We start from the raw sequence: 25,727 nt of genomic DNA, 5'->3' as shown, positions 1-25,727 counted from the left end.
TGTGTGAGTGTGTGTGTGTGTCAGCAGGAGTGACAGGAGCCTACAGGCCTTCAGCGCTGAAACGCTGATCTGGAATTTCACATCCTTATCCTGAAAGCCTTAGGACACACACGCATGCGCACGATTTCTTCACACACACACACACACACACACACACACACACACACACACACACACACACACACACACACACACACACACACAACACAAAATCACAGCTCAAAGAGCCACCAGGCAATTAGCACTACCCTACCTCAAGTCTTTTGATTTGCATACCAAGTCAGACAGAATTCATGTCAGTGTGCAGAAAGTGTGACACACAGTAAACACAAGCAAATAAATAAAACACACACTTTACACACAGGAAGTGTGTAAAGTGAACACAGTTGTGAGTGGCTTCTCAGCGGGGTTATAATTGAGCGTGATGGACTGTCTGTGTCTGCAGTGTATCACCGTGGGGCAGCACACACACCTGTGGTCTCAGCACACTGACAACATGAGACAAACACCTGTCTGCTCCATGCTGACAAAAAGAAAACAAACTGTACATTTCTGGGTCTCAGCAGCACGACTTTATTCTTGGATAGTATGCAGAGGCAACATAAATTTAAACTTGTGGGCTTTCAAGGAACTGATAGAGAAACAAATCAGATTCTTAAGAAAAAAACTGTACATCTGCAATATCAAGATATTCTATAAAAAAATCAAAATCAATGTTAGTAACCAATGTATGCAAAAAATAAGGTCTTAACCAAGCAGCAACCTGAGAGGATTCCAAGTACACCACAAGCTCTCTATTAGGCTTCAGGTTTGGGCAACAAGTGCCAGGATGTAATGCAGTTTGAATCAAAGATCTTGCAGCACTGCAAAAGAATGCAAAGAAGTCTAATTTGTCATCCCCAATATTTCTCCCTCTACCTCTACTCTGTCCCCTTCGGTCTCCAGAGCTCAGAACTCAGTGGGATTACATTATTACTGATGACAGCGTGTACTTTTAATTACTTATTATTCTTATTAATTCCAGCAAATGCAAATAATCAACAATACAATAAAGTATACACACACACACACACATATATATATATATATATATGTAGTATGTAATATATATATTAGGAATAATATATTATATACTATATATTTTTTAATATTACATATTTCTGTCTTTCTTACAGACACATTTAGTTATGATATTTTTTTAATCTCAAAAAAATAAAACTCAAAATTAGTTATGAAATAAATTGTGTCCTATGTTCCTGTTTATATTGTTCTCGTGTTGAAAAATCCAGCATGCCTTCAGCTCAGCACATTGTATAAACCAATAGTCCAGCAGCACAGAAACGCTATATTTGATGGAGGCCATGAACGGTTTTATGGAAAACAGCTGTATTGAATCTGTTCCAGAGCTTTTTTTTTCCAGCTCATGAATGAAATTTCCCATGCTGCACTGCTCCAGGCTCTGGCACATCTAGAATGTAGAGCGCTCCCTCTTTCTCTCTTTGTCTCTTTTTCTTTAATGCCTTCATACACCTTGTAGCCGTTCGTCAATTACTGACACACATTTTGGCAACAAACACACCATTAATTGAAACATTTAATTAGCATTAAAATTAGCAGTAATTAACATCTTTTCTCCAGCGCTTTCTGAGCTGGGCTCAAATTCTATTAAGGCTTTAAGCAGCTTCAGCGTCTCCCTGCTTTGCACTGACTTTTTTGTACCATCTACAGATGTGTGAGTGGGTGTGTGTTTATGTGTGTGTGCACTCAGGGCCCCAGGTAAGGAGCCTCCGTGAGGAGTCAAGCACCAAGGCCAGGCCTGCTGGGTGCCCAGGGGAGAAGAAGAAGAAAGGCGTTTGAGCGGGGAGGCGAAGACGAGGAGAAGAAAATAAGGGAGGAGGTCAAGAGGGAAGAGGAGGGAGTGCTTGAAAGCAGGAGGGAGGGAGAAATATGGTGGGAGGCAAAGGATAGATGTGAATGAGTGAGAGAGGAGAGAAGTAATGACAGAAGGATTAAAGGAGGAGGAGTGTGACTGAGGGGAGAAGATGTGGTGGGGGCGAAAAGACAGAATAAAGGAATAAGAGCGAGGCAGAGCAAGTGAAAATACAGGATTAATCATGTGTTTGTGGCAGTATGGTATACATACATGTTTGCACATACTTCTGTGTGTGTGTGTTCATGTGTGTGTGTGTGAGGCCTACTTGGAGCCAAAGCAGGGGCCTGGATTAGTTGCGTTTGCCAGGGCTGGGGGGCAGGATTAGCAGGCCGGGCTGCTGTCTGACGCCGCTCTGCCACCACTAATGGCATTATTAATAGGCAGCTAAAAAATTCATTAAAAAATCCATTAAAAATAAATGTGTTTTACATAAGACTTTGCCCCAGGTAGGAGGGATAGGGGGAGGCAGGGGTGAGAGATGGGTGCAGAAGGGAGAGACGAAATAGGCGACTGTTAGCTTTGAGGTCAGCTGAACATCACAGTTCAGAAAGAGGAGAGAAAATATACAAACACTCGCCTGACCGGAAATAATGTTGGATTTGGGATAATAAGGCTAAACCAAGAAATACTGACATTTCTGCTGCTCTGAGAAATTTGTGCAGAGCTGATGTCAAATATATGAGCATCGAGGTGCACGTTAAATACAGAGCTTTCAACTGCTTCTGTGTTCCTGTCAAACACAAACAAGAGGTTAAGCACAAAATACATATTGATTTCACATTTGTACACATGCATACTAACATAACACTTCTTCAAATTTTAAAGAACTGAAAAAAGTATAAAATACTTTGAAGATGCATTCAGTTCCTGATTGCTGCTGTTGTTCCAGTTTGGAGATTATTCCTCTCTTTTTTTCATCTACATAAAAGCAGGATAAACCTAAGTACATAGAAACAAGAAAACTCTTGAGGAATTGTTAAAAAAAAAACCCTGTAATTGGTGTTATTTCAATTGCCCTGTAATTGTAGAACTAGATGTTCACATTTAGTTTTTTCTGAGAGTGTCTTTTCTAAATATACCAGAAAATTTTTAAAGTCCAACATTTAAATCGCAATCACCACTAAGGAAACTCCCTTAACAAATACCCCCTAACAGATATTAAATTGTGCTTAGAATGTCAAGTAGAAAAATCAACATTTGGGGTGTGCAGTGTACATAAATATGTTTCAGTCATGCACATACTTGCATGTTATGATTAAGCTTCATTTTGGCACATGTTGAACACAACTTCCTGAATTTATTTTAATGGGAATTTTTTTAACTACAGTGTTTAAAGAGAAAATAATCTTTCTGACATAAGAAGAAAAACACCCACTCCAAAATATTATCTACATCAAGGATTTTAAACTGATTAGCCTCTTCAAATTAATGAAACGGTTGGGGTTTATTAACTCTGTGAGAGAGAGCAAAGAACGATGGGGAGAAGGAGGTTAAAGGTGAGGAGGTTCTGCTTTGTGTGTGCCTTGGGGACATTTAACTTAATCAGATTAACAACAATAGATGCATCTATCCACGCACACACACACTCACATACACATATATGGCAGTGGGCAGAGGGGCCTTACAACGTGCCCGGGGGGACCCTTGCTATAGCCTGAGGGAGTCATATATGCAGAAAGGGTCAAGAGGCGATTCAATTGTTTGAATTCTAACTCGCTTACATTTCTTAACACCTACACACACAGACACATGCAAACGCACACAGACATATGCATCGTGTGCAATAGAAGAATTTGAATGAACAGGCAAAAAGATGCTGTTTTCACAGCAATCACACAGATCCACTACCATCAGGTTGATCCGGCCCTCAGCCTGCAGCACAACAGACTCACAAAGGATAACACTCATCACCCCGCTGCTCTATCGCACTGTCAACACATGACAGCTGCCAGGTGAGAAGTTATCGCTGCATTGTAAATTTTTCAGGAAATATATAAAATTTTTATTTTGCTTAAATTTTATATGCATTGGTTAGCTACCATAAGAACAACAACAACAATAAAATTGATATGAAACTGCTGCGAGAAACTGGTGATGCAACAAAACTTGTGCCTTATAAGCTTTCTCCTCCCAACTGTACAACTTTCTGTAACCTGTAAATATTTAAACATTACTATGAGGCTGGTGTAATAGTTTACACCAACATAAACAGCCCAAAAATATGGATGTGTTGCATATTCTTTTCAGGGTAAAACATATATTCAATTTGATGTTTAAAAAATTCTGAAGTTCACAAATAACAAAATGCAACTCAAACTAATCAGTAAAATATGTTCTGCAGTAGAAGAAAAAGAAGAAGAAAAAGATTGGACATCTGATTGAATCACATTGAGACTCTAGATGGTCTATCCAGATATACTTATCATATATTTGGATATATGTTAACACATTTCATATAGGGGTATGCAGCATAACATGATAATGCTATATAAAACATGCAACAGATACCAACAACCACCATGACAAAGCTAAAATGTAAACTTTTAAGTTGCCTTATAATCCAAGAAACATTTAGTTTACTTTGTAGAGACTCTAAATTTCTTTTATGTTAGCCACTGAAGTGCATTCTGGCCTTCATTAATCTGCAGTAACTGTACGCTGCCAGTTTACTTTAGCTGGCATCCTCAGCCTCTGTTAGCCTCTGTTAGGTGCTGTTAGCCTCTGTTGGGTGCTGTTAGCATCTGTTACCCACAGTTTGCTAGTGAATTAAACATTACCTTACATAGTAAATAAACTCTCGTACAACATGAGAATGTAATCAAGCTTTTTATAGGAGGGAAAGTGTGATTTTTAGGATATTAACTTTGGCAGCTTATAACCAACTGTTGTTGTTGTTTAGCTAGCTCATTGTCATCTGTTCCAAGACAAGAAGGTTGCATATCTACACTGTAAAAAAGAATTGTAATATAAACGTATTTTACTGTGTATTTTACAGTTTTGTACTGTTCTTCTAGAATATCATTAAATTCACATAAATAGATTTTGATTTTACATTTCAAATGTAAATTAACGTAAAATCACTGTAAATGTAATAAAACATAATTTTCTTGTTTTTTTTAAATGTATCTGTCTGTACATATGCATATTTAGATTGTTAAATACATTCACTAATGCATCATAATTTCACAAATATTTGTCCATTATTTGAAAGATTGAACTGTTAAATTCAAATGTAATGCTATGAAAAAATATATAAAATGATTTGTATAAACTTTTTTACATCAAATAATTATTATTATTGTTGTTATTTAGGGCGATCGTGGCTCAAGAGTTGGCAGTTCACCTTGTAATCAGAAGGTTGCTGATTCGAGCCCTGGCTCGGACACTCTCGGTCGTTGTGTCCTTGGGCAAGACACTTCACCTACCACCTACTGGTGATGGCAGAGGGGAATTATAAAGTGGAATTGTAAAGCGCTTTGACGGTCTCATAAAGCGCTATATGAATGCAATCCATTATTATTTAAACCAACTGTTAACTGTATATTTTTGTACATTTAAGTATTATTATTCATATTGCTGCATTCATTGACCTTGTTTATAGGTAATTTCATTGTTTCATCACATTAAATTGTTCCTAATTTAATGTTTAAAAGCACTTGAAAAGGCAAAATCCCATGTAAAATTAGGGCAACAAACTGTATTGTCATTACTGAAAATAACCGTATTTTCATGGGAAAGTTATTTTCTGTTATTTTCTGGTATTATTTTGGCTGTTTTTTAGGATTTTTTTTTTTACGGTGTAATCTGCTGACAATAAGTAACTGCGACAATTAGAGCCCTGACATCTGTTCAGGAGATATGGCTTGAGGTGAAGAGAAAGAAGATGTTTTATTCAGGTACTGGTCATTTTGTCTCAATCCTGTGAGTTTTCTCCTCTTTGGTGAAGGGGACCTCTTGTCAGATGATAAAACATAGGTATGATCCTTCTCGCCTTCAGTATGAAGGTGCAGACGTGAATAAAAATTTGACTCCACGGCACTCTTAATCAAAATTAATCTTATTACTTATTACTAGTTAGCTTATATGTATCTGTGTTCCACGTGTGCATTTTCTTGATCGAATTAGACATTGTTTTGCTCCAAAAAACATGACGGTCTCAAAACACCAGCTCTGAAATCATGGCAGCTTCATCCATCTTTTGTACTGTTTATGGGAAGGATTTGTTTTTTGGAGCCAGCCTATCAAGGCCTCTTCTGGAAGAACTGCATTATTTGACTCTTTGGTGTTTGCTTCATGTAGTTTCACATTATGTATAAGAAGGCCATGCTATCAACAACATGACTACTCATTTGCTTAGTGGATGTAGACAGTAGAAAGAAAATAGTTCCTACCATGAACGCGCTTGCCACAAGGTCACGGCTAGTGGAAGAGGAATTGCTGCTAAGTTGATGTTTTAATGTTTTATGTTGTAAATATGTTTATTTATTGATTCATTTGCTCATGTTTTTATTTTTGGTACATACCGTGAGAAAGCAGACATTTCTACAGCCGAGAAATAATCCAACCTAAAAATCTTAACTGACTAATGGTAGGGGAAAATGACTGGCTCAAACACATCCGTGATGTTATTTTCTGAAGTTTCTGAAGCAGGATTTTACAGATCCACAATAGTAAGTTTCAAAGATTTTGAGCTACTTGGGGCTAGAATTGAACTTGGACTCCTCCTCCTGCATCATCAGCCTTCCTCCAGTGCTTGTTGGGTAGATATGAGGTGATTAAGAGTATGTCAGCAGAGGGAATCTGAATCTGAGCCGGAAAAAAGCAAAACGCAACTTACCAAATTTGGCCAAGGAAGAGCAGAAAGTAAAAGGCAGGAAAGAGCACCTCCCGCTGTGCAGAGAAAAAGACAGCAAAAAGTCAGCAACATTCACACTCAAAGCAAACATCAAACATCATCAAACACACAGAATGAGACACTTTGATCTCCCTGGCTCCACAGGAAGCCAGCATCTTTAGAAAATCCTCCAAATGTAAATTAATTTACTACAGAAAGAGATCCCGAGGCGCTGGTGTGCAACTGAACATCAGACATCAGAGGGTTAAACCCAAACTCTGCAGCTCAGCCCACAGAGACACTTCAGCACTGGTAAGTAAATTTTAACCCTGAGCGATGCACGAAGGTCCCCACCAACAGCCAAACTGACATGCATGACCGAGTTTTACATTACTCCTGAGTCGATTGCGGAGCATATTGGGAATCTGTTTGTGTTAGGATCTCAGCTCATCATTACTTGTATCATAAAAAAACAGTTTTCCTCAGCAGATCTTGTTTCCAACAGAGGCCTTTCGTTTGATTGCCGAATGCTGGGTGAGAATTTAGGATGTGTAAGCAAACAGAAGATTTTTCTGCAGGCACTTAGCAAACATTTCAGTCACACCCTGAGATCAAGTTCTCTTGAGTTGGATGATGCTGTATTTCACGCCAAGAGTGCATTAATGGTTTTGCTTGTGCAACATTTGTCAGTCTGCAGTTTTCAGCTGCAAATACTCCTACACGATACATGAAACAAGCAAACATTTGTGCCAGTATCACATATTGCCAGGCAATTACTCAACATCTCTTTCTGTTCTAATCTTAGACTGTATATAAAAGATGGACAAATAACGTCTGTCTGAAAAGTGAGTTCACTTTTCAGACAGTGCATTCTTTTTCATGACCAGCAGAGAGCAGCTTCTATGATCGCAAAAAGAAATTTGACTGTGAAGTCTTTAATAACACCTCACCTCAGCACTATTGATCTATGACCTTAGCAAAAGCTTCCCTGGTGAGTTTCTGGTCCCATTTTCCTAGTTTTACCCTGTAGGAACATGCAGTGTCTCTAGGTTTCTCAGTCAGTCAGTCAGTCTCGTTGCTTGTCACATCCAGTCTCAAAATTATACAATGGTCACAACAAAGCGGGGTCAGTTTGAAAGAGAAATTGATGTTTTCTGACAAATGGTCACGGCAGAGAGGCTATAACCTTGAAGGAGAAATGTAGATCAGTCTTTGATTGCTTTGGGCTGATTCCCAGAACATTTTGATTTGATTTCATATCACACATGTTGTGAAACCAGGGTATGCTGACTCTGAAAACACCAAGTGGCATGTTTCTTCAAAACGGTGTTAAATTTACAGCACACAATAGGTCAGGTATAATCGGTCTAACATATATAACCCACCAGAGTTTGTTCCACTGCTGTTTCTGCAGTTATTGCAACCCCCACGCTCCTTCCACAAATAATAGACAATATGAAACAACATCTCATTACAAAGCCTCCCCAAAGAGGCACCTTGTCATTCTCCTCAACTTGTCAAACTCTCAAAGCTTGAAGTCAGTTTAGGAAATTTAAGATAAGCAAAAGGAAGTAAATAAGAAAATTAAATCTGGTGAGGAAAACAAAGACTGGAGTAAATAATGACAATTCGACAGTAAATAACTGAATGCGTCTTCTAACTCCCATACTGTGTGTGTGTGTGTGGTGATATTGTTTGAGATATATGCATGCACAGACAAAATTTGCTGTCATAAAAGTTTTAATATATGTGGAAGAACTTATGCAATTTAGTTCCATGGGTTTTGAGTAGAACAGATATTGGTAATACAGGCAGACCCTTGTTTGCGTGGGCTGATTGTGCCACAATCTGCTGCTACTGCCCGAGGCACTCGGTCCTGCATATAAAAGATCAATGTTGTTTCCAGGTCTGAAAAGTGCTTAATGCCTGCATTCCTTTTAACAACCAGCAGGAGGCGACTTATGTGGTTGCAAAATGAGCTTTTTTTGAAGAGTGTCTCGCTAACCGCTGATATGTAAGCAGACGCCGATTAATTGGCATCTTATTGTTTCTACATATTAATGCTGGCATTAAGTGACATAAAGTTTGTGTCTTTATGTTATCACTGTTAGAATCTAGTTTCAGAGGCACGAATGAGATGGTTTGTACATGTGCAGGGGAGGGATAATGGATCTACTGGGCAAGGCATGCTGAAAAGATATGGATGTCAGGCAAGAGGGAAAGAGGAAGACCACAGACAAGCTGAAAGAAGAGGAAGACTCTCAGAATCTAGTTAACAATCCAGCTAAAATTTGTTTGCTGAAGTCAAAATACAGCTCACATTTTATACCTTCTAAATTCATAATTACACACCTGAAGCAGACTGTGTTCTGTTTTTAGAGTCATTACTGCTGTTTGCACAAATCAGTAAGATCATGACTCTAAAACAGCTGAAAAGGGTCACAGACAACAGCATCACCCTATATCACATCGCATCCAGCATGATTTCATTCTTGACGTGCTGTCTAAACATCTGTCCTTCAGGTGAAAGTCAGGCATGAGCTTATCCTCTGCTGACTGGCATGCTTGTCTTTGCCCTGTCAGGGTAGAATAGCTGGTAAATGCGAGAGCAGGACTCTGTTTCTCTCTCCTATACCTCTCCTTCACACCGAAAGACACGCCGCGGCCCCTCTGCCCCTCCAACCTGCCTCGAGGTCCTATAATCTTTTTACAATGTGTTGAAACAGAGCAATAAATCTGTTAGCTTACAATCTAATTTCCCTGGCCTTTTCCAGAAATCCTCATAAACTTTTGGCGCCCCCATTAACGGCCCTATTGAATCAGAGCGCTTAATCTGCTTCCAGGTGAGGGGTCAGAAAATGAATGCTTTGAGATCCATCACGCTGACGGGAGCAGAGAAAACTGGGCGAGGGAGCACGCTGGGGAAAAGGGCAGCGTCTCTTCCTCATAGGTCAATAGCAGCCAAGAGAGTCAGTCATTCACTTTTTCCTTCAGCACCGCTCTCATTTTCCATTTAATATGGACATCCAATTAATGTGAGCATGTCTGAGGCTGCCTGGATCCCTATGAATTATGGCCCATCATCCCCCCAGTTATGGCTCGACAACCGAGAAGAGAGGAGACAAGAGCAGAGAAGAGGAAAGGAAAGGAAAGAAAAGGAAAATTAAAGGAGAAGAGAATTGTGAGAGGAATCAGGTGATCTTACACCCTGGCTCCAAAACAGCAACATATAGGAGACAATCAAGTATGCTTAAAAAGAAAAAGGTTATTTGATCTAAAATAAGAAATGAAGCAAACAAAGACGTAAAGTGTGATTATAGGCATCAATGCTGTTGTCCAGGCTTCCAAGTAGGAAGGAAATGTGGGAGGGGCTTGTTAGTTATTCTTATCAGGTGCCTGGGGGTCACATGATCATGTTGAGGGAGGGGGTATTCCAGAGTACCTGTAGAAGTCAACAATAAGCAAAAATACGAGGTGGAAACATGAAAAGGAAAGGAAATAAAAGTAAAGGAAATGAATGTTTAAAGAGTGGAAAGGGGAAAGAAAATGAGGAGAAAGGAAGCAAGAAGCAAGGGAAACAAATTTTGAGAGAGAAAAGACAGAGGGCATTTAAAGGAATGATCCAAAAGGAAAGTAAACAAGGAGAGAGGAGAGGAGAGGAGAGGAGAGGAGAGCCTTACAAGAATTAGAGATAATTGATTGGTGGGACAGAAACAGCTGCTTCTGATTGGCTGCCAAGAGGAAGAACCAGATTAGTTTTAATAGTGGTGTAACAGACACCTGAGCTGTGTGTGTGTGTGTGTGTGTGTGTGTGTGTGTGTGTGTGTGTGTGTGTGTGTGTCCATCCAAACAGCATTACACCAGGGCCTGTGATATTAAACCCGGACAGCAGCACCTTATTGTCGCAGCAACAGGGATTTGTCATTGTACCTCATTATCCAATTAACACCATATGGGCCTGAGGCCAAACATACACACATACACAAGCATGCACACACACACACACACACGCAATAGACTTTCACTGTATGTCTGTGTGTGTTAATGTGTGTGGGTTTCAACAAAGTTAAAATAGGAAATGTTGGAGGAAACTTTGAGCTCAGCTACTCGCTCCCAATACTTTGAGCATTCTTTCTCTTAGATTCATTACAGTGAAAGCAGACTGCTGATCATTAAGGCTGTTAGTTGTTTTAAAGATGGTTTGTTGAGGTCAGGTGTAGTATAGAGTCTCTTAAAGAAAAACAAACTTGAGAGAGAAGTGGAGGAAATACCGAAACTTTATACCTCCAGTGCTCTGATGATGGCTCTGTGCTAAAAACATGTTACTTTTAAAGCTTTTTCTTCAGTTTACTTGAAAATTGGATCATATTTAAATACATCTACAGTACATATACTTCATACCTGGCATGCAGAGGGTGTAACCACAAATACAAGGTTGTTAGAAATAAAAATAAAAAAATACAAATTATACACTCAGACTTAACTTCAGATGTGAAAATACAGTAAACCCCTATGAGAAAATAAACCTGTCTGTCATGTTTGTGGCATTAATAGTGATAAACCTGTACTGGGTTCCAGTAAATTACTGTTTGTAAAAAGATGGTATGTGTTAATGTGAGGATGACAATATTAGAGAGAAAACAAAAACATTTAGAGAAAATCACCTGATCTGGCCTTAACGGTAAGCTTTATCAAAAAGGAAAGTTTTAAGTATAACAAATCTTAAAAGTAGAGAGGTTATCTGTCTCCCAACAGCCAATACAAAAGAGAAGGTACACAAATTAACAAAGCCCTGTGTATAGGCTCTGATGAAAAACTGCAGGGATTTAGAGCATCACATGTCATAGACATTTATATTTAGTATGCATCTTTAGATGTTTCAGCATTATAAAATAGTAAATAGTTTTATAACAGCATTTGAAAAAAAAGTGTTTTCATTGGCCATGTTTGGCAAGACAGAGTATCTATGAGGTCATTATTATCATACGGAGTGTGTTTTGCCCCATTTTGGTGATTTTAGTAACACTGAGCATTTACTCGTGTGCCACTTTAATCGATACGCCTATTCAAGTGTTCTTTAATGTGATCATCTAATCTCCATCTAATCACGAATATATGCCAATTATATTAGAGCAATGCACTGCATTTAGACATGTTAACATGGTCAAGATGACCTGCTAGAGTTGAATAGTGCATTGGAATGGGAGAAGAAAAGTTATTTAGATGACTTGAACGTGGTTGGTGCCAGATGGGCTTGGGTAATCTCCAGTGTACCTGTGTTCTTACACCTGCTCCTAGCAGGAAAATGCACCGTGGCAAAAAGCTCAGATCATCTCACACTGGTTTCTTAAGCATGACAGTGAGATAACTTTACTCATATGGTCTCTACAATCCCTTTATCTCAATCCAGTACAGCACCTTTGGGATATAGTGAAACAGGTGATTCACATCATGGATGTGCAGCTGGCAAATCTGCAGAAACTCAAGATGCAATGAAACAGTCCTGATCTATATGGATCTAAGCTAATTATGTACATTTAGGATGAAGGGAGAGCTTATGAAATGTGAAGGAAATTATTCACAGTGTAACTTTAACCTAAACGTTTCCAGTCCCACCGTGTTTATATGCATATTTGTCTCACTTTTATAGATCATTTCCTTTTTGCCTACATTGTGTAAAAGCAAATGTGAAGGATTATCGAAATGCCTACAGTTGGATCCAGCACTGATTGTAATAAAGCTTTAATAGTAAGCAGTGCACAGCGTATAAATACAGCTTCTCCTCACAGCAGCTTGGCACAAAGGACTCAAAGTGAACGAATTGAACCCTTGAATAGAGAAGAGAGAGAATGCATGAAAAGAAAACAAACTAATAACAAGCATATCAAAACATGGGTCATCCCAGTATTTCCCTAGATTTGGAAGCATTTCAAACTAAATGACAAAAATATGCATTTCATTAAATTCTAATATATGAGAGGAGCTCCAGACTCTCCCTGTCTCATTGTGTCTCTGCTCACAAAGAAATCTCTCTGTGATTTTGGAGCAAAATATGAGAGTTATTGCAAGGATATAGGAAGTTTTCCAGTGCAGAACCCTCTAAATCCTTATGTCAGATGTTTTATTATTAAAACTCAGCCCACTCTTTGCGGTTCTCAGAGGCTCAAAGATCGAGCGGAAGAGAGAGACGGGACAGGCTGGAGTCGTTCATAATGCCAAATACAACAAACAGTCAGCTTAACTGATTATCTAGAGGACAGAGTTATATGAAAATACAATCACTAAAAAATTTACATCAATGAAATACCTCGTTCTTCTTGAAGTATATTACATTTCAGAACAGTTTGGCCCTGTTTCTTCTTATTCCATCGAGCTCAGAAAGAGGCAGACAGGAAATGTGGGAAGAGCGCAGGGATGAGTTTCCTGACTTTATGGACATTCCTGAAACATTTCACCGCAAGACTACAAAATATCAAGCAGTAAAATTCCAGCAGGTTGGGTTTTATTATCTCAGTCGTAGCAAGAGGTCCCAGCTATACAAGTTAGCCCTGTAACAGAAATTTCAGATGCAATGCTACAGCTGGAAGTGTAGTCTATATATTCTTTATTATTATACAAATATCTTGTTTCCACCAGCACTGCTGTCCCCAAAGTTGGAAACAATAAAATGATTACAGGAGGGCCAACCACAAAACATTCACACATGAGTTTCAGATGGAGCCTGAAGATTGTGTTCGCCGTGATTTTCTGTTTTCTTGCAGTGGAAATAACTCCAGCTCTCATTATGTAACAGCTGGTTCTGAACCTGTCAAAATTGAGGCTGCTTCCCAGGAGAAATCAGCTGTGCCAATCGGGCACTGTGTCAGTGGAAATCAGGTCAAAGAGGTAAAGGAGGAGTTCATTCCTTAGCGTGAATTTTGATTTTGAGTCGATCCCACATACATTAAATGTATAGTAATCTGATCTAGTAATTGGATGCCTCATTGCTCTTTTTATGTACTATAATTTCAACAACAATTAAAAAAAGAAATCTTTCTTTACTTTATTCATGTATCATTCTTCATTATCTTTGAATGCATTATTAAATACATTTTGATATTCTGTGCAGAGTAATAAGTAATATAATAACAAAAACATTATTATCACACATCTACTATGACAGTCTGCTGTCTCTGAGGGTCCACAGGTTTATTATTGCGTGAAGAAAAAGATGTAATGGCCAGAAACAGGAACCAAACACAGACCCTCTGATTAAGATGTTGAACAACTTTTTTATTTGTGTAGGTTTTTTTGTCCCGTCCATTTATCTTGGACATCTTCTCACTCAAGGTTTTATTGTTGATGTTGTTGTTGAAACTGAAAAAAAAAAAAAAACTAGATAAAAAAGCAAAAACTCTGTCGCTTCATTTACTTTGTGGTATTTTCCATCATGCTCGACAAAAACTCCAAAGCTTGTGACTTTTTGCCATCAGATAGGTTTTAATAAAAAGACTTCCCTTTTCATACACTGGATAAACTCCAGACTTTAGAAAAGAGCATGTCATGCAGAACTAGTCAAAATGTAAGACATTGTCTCAAGATGTGAGACTCGGGGACAAGGAACAAAGATGTAGTGCAGTCCCACATAAAGAGGGACATCTGGTCACCCTATGCGAGGGTGATGGTCTAAACCACTAGACTGTCAACTGAGAGACTGCAGTTTGGCTCCTGCGTGAGAGTTTTGTGTTTTGCACTTTGTTTTAAATCACTGAAACCATTAACAAGCATCCTCAACTCTGCACACTGAAAAATGGCACTAAAGGGTTCCAAGTACATTTAAATATGATATAAAGCATCCATATATGAATATACCACAACCAGTACCGTACATCACCCCAACCGGTCGCAGCAGATGGCCGCCCCTCCCTGAGCCTGGTTCTGCTGGAGGTTTCTTCCTGTTAAAAGGGAGTTTTTCCTTCCCACTGTTGCCAAAGTGCTTGCTCATAGGGGGTCATATGATTGTTGGGGTTTTCTCTGTATCTATGAAGCGCCTTGAGGCGACTTTTGTTGTGATTTGGCGCTATATAAATAAAATTGAATTGAATTGAATTGAAATGCAGAAGGTGGGACGTCATGAGACACCAGAAGCTTTAACAAAGCAGCAGTATTTTACACCCTGTGAATGAAAACAGCCCCTAACTCCCTACAGACTTTGTGACTCTATATTCACCTGGGACATTTGCTGAAAGTGCTACAGCTGTCATTCCTCTTAGGAGGACAGTCTTATCAAGGTTATTTCTCTTTACATCTGTTTGTGGTTTAGTTTTTGTGGTTGCAACAGCCACAGCTAAGACGAAATGCACACCTGCAGGTAGAGAAAATCTTAATGTGGTTTTAAAGCAATCAATTCTAAAGAAAAAAAACCCTCTTCTGATTCAAGTCTTACAATGAAGTTGTGTCACGTAGAGTGCATCCGAAGGTTGTAGTAAAAAGAAAAACCGGTCAGCAATGACCTGCAAGCAGTTAGGATGGTGTAACATCATTATTTTTATGCATTTTAAGTTCTGATTGTTTGTTTGGAAAAGGTGATTAAAACAAAAAAAACACACAAGGACTAAATTATTTATCTCAAAATCTGCACAGGAAGATTGCAGAAAGTGTTCTGACCTTGGAGGAATGGATAGGACTACAGTTGAGTATGTGTGTGTATGTCTGCGTGTGTTGTCAGTGTCTGCACTGCAACGTAGCTGTGTTTTTAAAGGCCTAATGTTTCCTGACATCCCACAGTTAAAGTATCATAGAGGCAGAATGATCGCCCCTGGCTAACGGGAAAAAGACTGCCTGGGGCCTTTCGCTCTGGGCAAGAGTGTGTGCATGTGTGAGTTAAGTCAGTGTGTTGTGTTGTGTGTGTGTGTGTGTGTTTGTGTGTGTGATGTGTGTGTGTGTGTGTGTGTGTGTGTGTGTTGTGTGTGTGTGGTGAAAAGGCCTTTCAACATGCAATATTCTCTGTGTCATCAGCTTAAACAGCTAAACAGGGTGTTCAAGGGAGAGAAGAGGAGGAAGACTGGAGGAGGGAGAGCAGAACAGGAAGGAAAGCTCTCACAGCCGACGCACAGCATTACAGTCCGGCTCTGCGTCGGACTCCTCATTTAATGAAGGAGGAAATGAAGACAAGGGATGAAGGGAGAAGAAGAAAGAGGTGGTAAAATCCTTGAGTTAAGTCGACTCTTATGATCTCATGATGCTTTCTTCTATATTTCCTCTCCACACTGCCTGCAAAGTACGCTGCAATCTCCATTAGCAGCGATGCCGAGAGAAAGAAAGAGAAACAGCTGTGTTCAACCCGTTTGTTGTCGCCATAATCAAGCAGATTTATAACTTTCAGTGGTAAATTATTCAAGTGTTTAAGGCTCAGAAGTTTGAGCAAATTGCTGCCCCCCTTCCTCCTTTCTTAAGTGCAGGAGGCAGAGTGTTAATGATGTGCACTGCCAGGCCTGAAACTACTGTGGGCCTGGACTTGAGGTTTGATCTTCTCTTTTTATCATTCTTATATTTTCCCCTTTAGTGTTTTTAAGTGCTGGGATCTTCTGCTAATGTAAAAAAAAAAAAAAGCAATTAACATTGAATCCAGCTGGTGTTATGTAAGAGATTCTTACAATGCAATTAGTGCTAAAGAATCTGCCTTTTTAATGTTTTGTCAATGTAGGTAAAAGCTGCCAGCGTGTCTAATAGATACACAAAGCAATACCTAACAGATATGTTATTAGGACAATGCTGCAGCAGTTTTTGGCCTGTAGCTGCCAGCAGTGAGAGAGGAAGGGAGGGTCAGGATACAGTAGTGTATAATGGTGTCTAGTGTGAGTCCACACAACAGATGAAGTCATTTCACACTCGTCTGTGAATGAAATGAGAGCCCGGCGATACCATCTCCCCTCGCACTCGCTCTCTGCCAGCTAAGCTTTTGATCTTCCCAAGCGGCGCTGAAATGATCTTCTGTCCGAGTTTTTTACAGCGAATCAGTGCCGGACAATTCTCTCCCTCTGTCCCCATTTTCTGTCTCGTTCTGAAAAGCCGCCGAGCCACAAGTTCAAAGCTGGAGCCCAGATGAGATGAGCACCACTCGCAAGGAATTACATTAGTGCCTGCCTGTCCCATGTGCTGGCACGCAATACATCAGAAAGAGAAGAGAATATTTCATGACTTGAAGATGGCCTCATGGTTTTGTAAAGGGCTGACAGAGTGTTATTGCAAGACCTAAATTCCTGTGGCATTAACCTGCATCTGTGTCGATTGGAGTCTGAGTGCGAGAGAGAGCAAATAACGATTTGTGCAGATGATCGGAGGGAAACATATAGATGTGATCCAAATAACTCAAGCACTAAAGGTGCAAATGACACATTTTAATTGCCTATATTTTATTCATAAACTGTATATTAAAGATGGACGTGGCCACCATGCCATTACACATTAGTTAGTTCTGTCTTGACGCCTTGAGCTCAGCAGTTTGGCTGTCGTGTAACTGATGCTTTGAATCTGCAGATATCAGGGGAAGGGTGGCCTGCACTAAGAAATCAAGGGCCATCGTATCCTCATACATAAACACTTCCCAATCACAAGGTAGACTGGCTTGCCCTAAAGCAAATCCTCCTTTCTGCCTTTCAGGTGGACCATCATTTAAAAAATGAGCATAATGTTGTATTAAAGAGAATCTCTTGTGCTCATTTACACGAGTTTCTTGTTAGACTCTACTGGAGTAGTTTTGCATTATTCACATTTTAAGTTCCTTGCTTTGATGAAGCCCCTCAATTCATCTTTTGTGTAAAACAAGCTGCCTGCTCCTCACCCTTAAAGCCAGCGTGACTCTGATTGGCTGCCCCTTCTAAACAAAAGGTTGGAACAGAAAGTGGGCGGGATATTTGTGCTCACATCCAGAGCTGTGTGACCATATTAAAAATGTGCTCTCTTTGAAATTATGCAAAACCAAGAAGTCTAACTTTGGCCATCATTAATATGAGGACCCACTATTTTAACACAGACAAAAATAGGGAAAATAAAACAGGATATATTAAATTAGTTTTCCCATATACTTCCAAGCAGTCGGACTTCTATATTTGAAACCAGAGAAGTCATCCCCTGCCGGGTATATAAAGGAATACAGTTTTAATACAGCACCAGAGTCCAGTGGAGTTTCATGATGTAAACTGCCTCAAAATTCAAACCTCTTCCTGCATGTATCTTTGGTGAGAGCCAGCCAGACTGACTGTCTGTTACACTAGCTTGAGATTTACTTACAGAGAAATGTAACGTTCAGTCTTATTCTCTGTATGAAAGTTTATAAACAGATTTTAGAACTGTCAAATTGTTTGGATAGTCTGAATCTTTTAAATCATCTTCATATACAATTGTGGTTCCACAAATGTGGCTTACGACAGAGTAAAGTGCTTTGACAGAAACGAGCCAAACAGGAAGTTACAACAGACATGAGACCTCAATTGTGATGCGACAGAATTTAAAGTAGCCATTATATTCAAAATACTCTATTTAGGGTAAAAGCAAACCAAAGATGTTGATAATAGCACCTCTCTGCATTACAAAACCCTGTGTCAAACTGATGGATGTTTACAGTGGGCAGTTTGAGGTATAATTTTCTAAATTATAGTTTGGCCTTTATGGTTGCTTTTCACCGCTGTCGGATTCGTTATAAGCACTCCTGCCACCTCCTCAGATCGACGTCATAATGATGGACAAAAATGACTATGCACTGGATTGGGCCATTAAATGTAGAGGTTAGTGAATCACTGTAAAAAAAAGTCCAAAAATACATACAAGCTGGTATGTGTCAACATGTCAAAGCAGACAAACACATTTACACCCTCATCTTTTCCTCTCACCCACACACGCATACACACACTTCCTGTATTCACATGGAGTGAAAGCAACATGCAGGGAGGGAGAGTTGAGCCATGAATCATGACTATTATCATTAGGTTAAGCACCAACCAACCCCAAAGGCAGTGAAAGCCTCTGTGGAGAAACGGCACTCTAAATGAGCCTGATTATTATTATTGTCCTCCAAATGAGAGTGATTAGTATTGATGTCTAAATGAGCACGGAGGTTATTATTGCCATGATTATTATTATCATTATTATTATTTTTATTATTATTATGGTGGTGCTGTTATGAGGAGCAGGCAGCCTCGCTCATCCTCACTTGATTCACTTTTAATTCCACAGGCTGCCTCTTTTACCGACAGCAGCAGCACCACATGGCGGCTGTGACACGCGTGCGCGTGCACACACGAAAAGAAGAAAAATCTCCTAAAAGCACGCTGAACAGTAATGCATATTTGTTTACATTCAATGCATATATGCAAACAAACTGCAGTCATAGGTAGACATGTAATATTGAGTCATGCTGACAGTCTGACATGCATATCTAAATGCAAATGCAGACCCTCAAAAGGCACACATGTGCACAAATACAGACTAAAATGAATCTGCACTAACCTGAAGGAAGGCCACGTGCGGCGATGCTTCAGTGTCTGATGGAACAGATGGTTGCAATTGCTTTTTGTTCCCTGCAACAAAATAAATAAATTATCATTGCATGTGGACAGATTACAGATCGAAGGAGCCAGCTGAAAGGAGAGTCCCGTATGTTAATTCAGTTAACGTGATCGACGTGAGGGGCCCATCATCCCTACCGTGTTGTTTTTGGAGCTAATCGTTGCTGCTATTCTGTAAGTAAATATGGCTGCTGTGGTCGGTTTCAGTACTTTCAATACACTGTTGTGCTGTACTGTTACTAAAACATTACAATGATCGGCACAGTCGTTCAGATTTAGATTTTTTCTTTCTCTTAAAGATCCAGAGGATGTTTGGTGTTGATAGCAGGCTTCAGGTTTAAAATTTGTCAATGTGTGCTTGTGTGTGTGTGTGTGTGTGTGTGTGTGTGTGTGTGTGTGTGTGTGTGTCAGGAAGGCTGTCAGATCACTTTGCTGATTGGCCAATGTGACAGGCATTAAAAAGAGCCGTGGGAAGGTAAAGGGAGGAGGCGGGCTGCTCAGCTGTCAATCACTGCCAGTCACCAGTACAGCTCAGCTCGCAAAGTGTCACCTGGGCCTACACACACAAATGCGTGCACAGACACACAGCCTTTTAAAGCCCACATGTACTGACATAATCCATAAATCTCTGTGCATATATTCCCAAACACACAAAAGCACATTCACATGAGAAAAAAAAACAACAACTTTGCACTGCTTTGCACACGTTTTGATTGGCTCTATCATGTACACACACACACGTGCACGTATAGTCGTCATTCTTAACACAGGCAGGCATTCAGTTTGACAGAGTAATTATGACGTCCCACTCTGGTGCAGCCCTGGGCTGAAAGGTGAGAGTTATCGATCCCACACAGGAGGAAATTTATCAATGTCCAACCGCTCAGGTCTGACAGGAACCCAATCCACTTAGAGCGCAACGTTCAAACTGTTCAGGTCTGCTCAAAAAACACACCTCTGCCCACCTCAGTGGAGGGGCAGCCAGCCAGGATGAAGGTCCCCTTATGGGTTAGAGGGTGACATCTGATCACCAAAGTGGGTTTTTTTCTCCCGCTGCTTAATCTTTTTCTTCTGGCAGTTAACAAATTGAAAATAATCCTGAATGACTTAGAAAATATTCCAAGTAAAACGTGATATTTTCCATTGAGATCTGGGAAATTTAAATAAAATTTGAGAAGAAATAGCATACAATCCTGTTTACTTTGGATGGATTGAGTGCATGCTTCTGTTAGAAACTGCAGTGGAAAGTGTCAGAAATACTCCAAATATTTTGTTAAAGTGGCTTACAAAGACCTTATGGATATGCATTTAGCAGTTGTGTACTGTGTCTTCAAAATTAAAGTCTTTCTAGACCTTCTAACTTTCTTACACTGTTTGAAGGGTAGTCAGGTAGTCAGCTACGTGAAATTAAACTAGTAGTTTAACTACATTTAGCATTATCATGCAAGAGCTTCAGTTCCATTGGTATTTGTGTAGGAATTTAATTAGTTTAGTTACTCTTTTGTAGTTAACTGCTGAAACTACAAACAGCTTTCCACTATGAAAGGAAAAGGATGATTCCTACTTCTTCCTACTTCTACTTGTAGGGTAGTGAGATATATAGGCTGTGGTATTTTGGGAGAGTTTTATAAAGTACTTCTAAAAGAGCTCTTTTCACAGTAACCTCAAATAAACCTTTTTTAAGTTGTGTGAGTCTACATTTTATTATTTCCATATCACATGTACATTTTCAGGTTTATCTTTCTTCCCAGGCTATTTTTCTTAAGTAATATTTATTTGTCATCTAGGTCTTTTCCTGCGATTAGCATGTTGTAAGTGTCCCACCATACTGCAGCTTTTTGGCATTTTTTAGTATTTGCTAGGAGGCAAAATTCATGAAGAGTCACCTTCCTGCAATACCAAGCCAATGAAGAGCCATGAATTGCTTTCCCCTCCAGTTGTGCACTGTCTTGAGAGTTAATTTTATTGCTTTAGATTTTGGGGGGGCTATTCCTGCTGTGTTATTTACCCACGTATCATCATCTTATTTTTTAGCTTAGTTTTCAGTGAGCACCTTACATTTAACTTGTAACATTCGTATCACAAGAAATGAATTGTTTTGAAATAAAGGTTAAGTGAAAGCTGCCTCGATCACATTGAGCGCCACTGTTTTAATTGAATGAATATGAGATCATTTGTTTCCTCTTACTATGCTGCCCACAGTCTGAGCTCTGGGTCTGTTGTGTCTTGTGTTGCAGTAAAAGCTTGTCTCAAAATATTTAGACTGCTTTCAGAAACTCCCTGAACTCTCATGTCGGTTGGAGTCAAGAACGTTTATCTTTGACTGACAGATGAAGGCATTAGACCCTGACTTGCAGCAGCTTGAGAAGATTTTTATCAAAATTGTAACTACATACTGGATTCCTCGCCACAGGAAGTCTCACTAATATTTTATTACTAAGACTGTAAAACATGGAACCACAGAACAAATGTAAGATGCAAGATCCAGGTTATTTAATGATGATGCCCCCAAAGGTTTTAAGACAACAACCCAATGCAAAAAAATACTTCAGCTTACTTTGTCCAAAACTAACAAATGACAAATGAACACATAAAAGAAAATATAATTACAAATCAAATAAAAGCATTATTAGGATTTTTTATTTTGCATTATTACAACCACAACGGACAAGACCAGGGCACAGAAAAGAGAAAAAGAAACAAAGGGAAGTTGGGGAGAAAGTTAACAGAAAGAGAGTTATGAGAGTAATGTTATGTTATGTTTCGAAAACATTTACACGCCTGGTTTATCATATTCTTTCAGGCAGATTTCCCAGTTCGTGAAATGTCTTCGGGTATCTTCATATTGGTGTTTAAGTCTGGTCTTTGGCTCAGGAACAAACAGAAATGTAGCTGTTTGTGTTAGCGTCATGCCCATACATGCTAAAAAGCATCCCGTAACATGATGCTACCACCCTCATGCTTCACTATAGCAACCTTACAGTTTGGAGCAGATTGGTAACCTATCCAAAAAGTGCACTATGTCTCTCACCATTTAACAGCCCTGTAATGCTCTATGGAAAATTGGGACTTTAACACATAATCCACTAGAAAACCTTGAAAATAATTACAGTTAATGTCTGTTTTTAGTAGTAATTACAAATCTATGATACACAGATACATCTGGCTTGGTTATTTTTGTTTTATGTCCAGTATACATGCAGATAAGACAAACTATATTTTCAAACCACATCAGAAAGGAATCAAGATGGGCTATTTATTTCCTTGAAACCATTTTAGCAATTTTCTGGATAATAAAGAAGCAGATTGTTCCCTCCATTTATAGTCGTTCGGTCAATATTTCTGTCAGAAGACTGCTTTCAAAATGAGATTGTCACGAGAAAGGCCCGTTGACTAAAAAAATCGTAGTGAAAAGTATATCCATTAGAGAAATATGTGTGTGTAATTGTGTGTTTTAAAGTTTTGATCTTGCACACTACGATGAAAACTTGTGTGTGTATGTGTGTGTCCATGTGTGTTATTTGTCTTTTCACTCATTGACTCAACCGTCATAGCTGCAGAGAACCTGTGGACATCTGCCCGAAGCCTGAGGTGATGTCCAGGCCTTCATTTTTCTCAGACAATGAGTGGAATCATTTCCCCTCGCCCAGACCTCTCCATCATTATTGACATAGAATTATTGATCAAGACCTCAGCCGGTAAATTACAACCTATTAGTCAAACCCTTTTGCCCAGATCTGAAAAAAACAAAGAGCAAGCGGGTTGATTGAGTGAGATTATGGAGAAGTTTGATGGTCTGCAAGCCAGTTTATACTGCTGACTGGTGTAATATATTCTGGATATTCCTGTTTAGGAGATTTATTTGTTGAATGCAGATTAACCAGCAGACAAATACAAACTGGCCGGGCCATTCCTCAAGGTGCTGCTGCCGCTGAATCAAAATTAGTTCAAGGAAGCCGAGGTTCCAGGTGAAATCTACAACACTAAAGTTAGAGAGCACACCAGCCTCACTTAATTTTTTTCTTCTTCTTCTTCTTTTTTTTTTTTTGATGTTTTGCCTCAGGCCAATTCTACTAAAGAGAAGTAATTTGGCTTATCTTATCCCAGAGACCTAGCAGCTGCTTTTTATTCTTTTTTGTGAGGTCTTTTTTCTCATTTAGTCCAACAAAGATTGTCCTCATAGATTGACCTTCTCTGTGCCTGCAGGCCGTTGCCCTCATGCCAGTAACTAGATAACACACTCTATCAGAGATTTGAGAAAATCATTGGGAAAGCAGTGGGGCTGATAGTGGCATCAATCCTAACCTGACACCAGGCTGGGTCAACCATTTATCTCTCCACACCGCCTCTGGTCACAACAGCGGCCATCTTGCTCTGCTACATCCTTCTTTAATAACCTTGGCCATGTCTCTTTACAGACTGAGAGGATAAGGCGTAGCGGCACTCCTAGTGCCTTGTCTGATCGCCGCTGTTTTGTTTGCATTTAAAACCGCCGAAAATCACATTCAAACGAATTCACCGTGTACATTTCAGATCGACAAGATTCTCCAGTGCAAGCGCTCCAACAAGCAGACAAGCAAAGCACGCACAAGAAAGACGCATCTAACAAGAGGGCCAAAGCTCACAAACTCGTTAGCATAGCAGTTAATGGTGACTCCGCTGTCATTAATTCCCCACGGTGTTTGACTTAAATGCTTCTATATTGGTGAAGTGAGCGCTTCCCAGAGGCCTCCTAGAGCTGAGATCATTGTTTTTCACTTATTAACAATGAACTTATGATCAGAGCGCCACAAGGCTCCTAAAAATGCCCCATAGGATCATTACAGTCCCTGTGTGTGTACCTATGTGTGTGTGTGTTTGATGCCAATGAGGCCGGCAGAGCAGCAGTGTGTCCGAGGCTCATCTCGGTGCTCTGTGGCGCAGCCAGGATGAGTGGGGAGGTTAAATGGGGCGTCATCAATCTCAATGAAGTGCAATTATTTTCTCACTTATTAATCATTGCCGGCTAATAGCTAGTGGCAAAGCGGAGCCAACCATTTGTCAAACTTAGCAGATTTCTGTAATTTTGTTTCCCCGTTTCCCTCTAATGTTTGTGTAGACTTTGGCAGATATCTATGGAGGGCTGCAATAAGTCTGTGCCTCCAAGTATCTATCTCCTACCTGCACTGCAGAACTAACCAAACTTCTCGCTGTTTCTCCATGTGAGTGATTCTCTCTATTTCAGAGCTGAGTGACTATTTCATGGTCTGTGGCAGAGCAGAATGAAAAGCTTTATTTGCAGGGCGCAGCGCGGACACCCTATTGATGGTTAACTACACTCTCATCCTTACAAACTTCACTCATTACGCCACACTGTATGTTGTTTGTTTCTTGTTCCGCTATAATATATGAACGTATTTACACTTAATTAGATGTTGCATGCATTCTGAAACATTTTCCATGCTGAGAAATAGCACAGCCCTATGGCAATCACAAATGTAACTTGACATTTATAAGAAAGGTCATTATGTGCATTTTTATCTGGCAACTCCTAATTTAAGAGTGACTTAATACTAGGTTGAAAACATTGTTTTACTGCACTCTCTGGTTGCACCTCTGACTATATCTACTGATGTCACAGCATACTGACACACCCCTAAAGTGCTTTTGCATCCCTGCACAGAATCAAGAAGCTGCTTTAATCATTGCATTATGATTGGTTATATAACCAGGACCTGCCCAACAAGTACTCCAACTCAAGTTTTTGAAACAACATTGAGTGCCACACGTTACCAAAGGTGCAGGCTCAAAACTGATTAGGTTTTTGACAAGATTTTGGTTTTATTGAATATATTTACAACCTTTTACATCCCTGTATCCTGAAACATGTTAAAGAGCCCTGAATACCTCATTTCCATCAACAGGAGCTGGTCCTTATGCTGATACTGGTGCTGGCCAGCTCTGTCTTGGTGCCTTTTAAGAATCAGCCAAAATTTTGAGAAGACGGATAGAAAATAATGAAAGCAAACAGAATCGAATGGGTTCCATTTGTCATGACTCCTGAGTTTTGTACCTCAGTTCTGAATGTATGTAGTAGGCGTTTCTTGGTTAGTTTCTTTATGATTATATTCTGAGCTCAGTCTTTAGGATTTATAGTCTTCAGTTTTGGCTATTTTTTAAATCCATTTTCTGCTACTTCTGCTTGTAGTTTTCCCCTATGTCAAGTTTGTGTCGTGCTGCGTTTGTGTCAGTGTCCTATCTCTGTCATTACCCTGCTGTGTCCACTACCATGATTACCTCAGTGTACACACACACACATATACATATATACATATATACAAATAGATAGATAGATAGATAGATAGATAGATAGATAGATAGATAGATAGATAGATAGATAGATAGATAGATAGATAGATAGATAGATAGATAGATA

General features: G+C 39.5%; 1 long non-coding RNA gene across 2 annotated transcripts in view; it reads right to left on the bottom strand.

Moving 5' to 3' along the window:
- Positions 1-25,727, bottom strand: part of LOC121815174 — a 47,609-nt gene that overhangs the window by 18,065 nt on the left and 3,817 nt on the right. The window contains exons 2-3 of one of the 2 annotated variants that reach the window (XR_006054848.1): positions 19,254-19,324; positions 6,771-6,823 (exon numbers count right to left, since the gene is read on the bottom strand). This is a non-coding gene — a long non-coding RNA (uncharacterized LOC121815174). Of the gene's footprint in view, positions 1-5,686; positions 6,824-19,253; positions 19,325-25,727 lie in introns of those variants that run through there. The other variant, XR_006054847.1, reaches the window with a different exon arrangement.

This window comes from Haplochromis burtoni, unplaced genomic scaffold (genome assembly GCF_018398535.1).
Source record: "Haplochromis burtoni strain Fernald_Lab_line unplaced genomic scaffold, NCSU_Asbu1 Contig_147, whole genome shotgun sequence".
NCBI lineage: Eukaryota > Metazoa > Chordata > Actinopteri > Cichliformes > Cichlidae > Haplochromis > Haplochromis burtoni.
The sequence above is the reverse complement of the archived record's forward strand: the minus strand, read 5'-3'. Positions and strand labels throughout refer to the sequence as shown.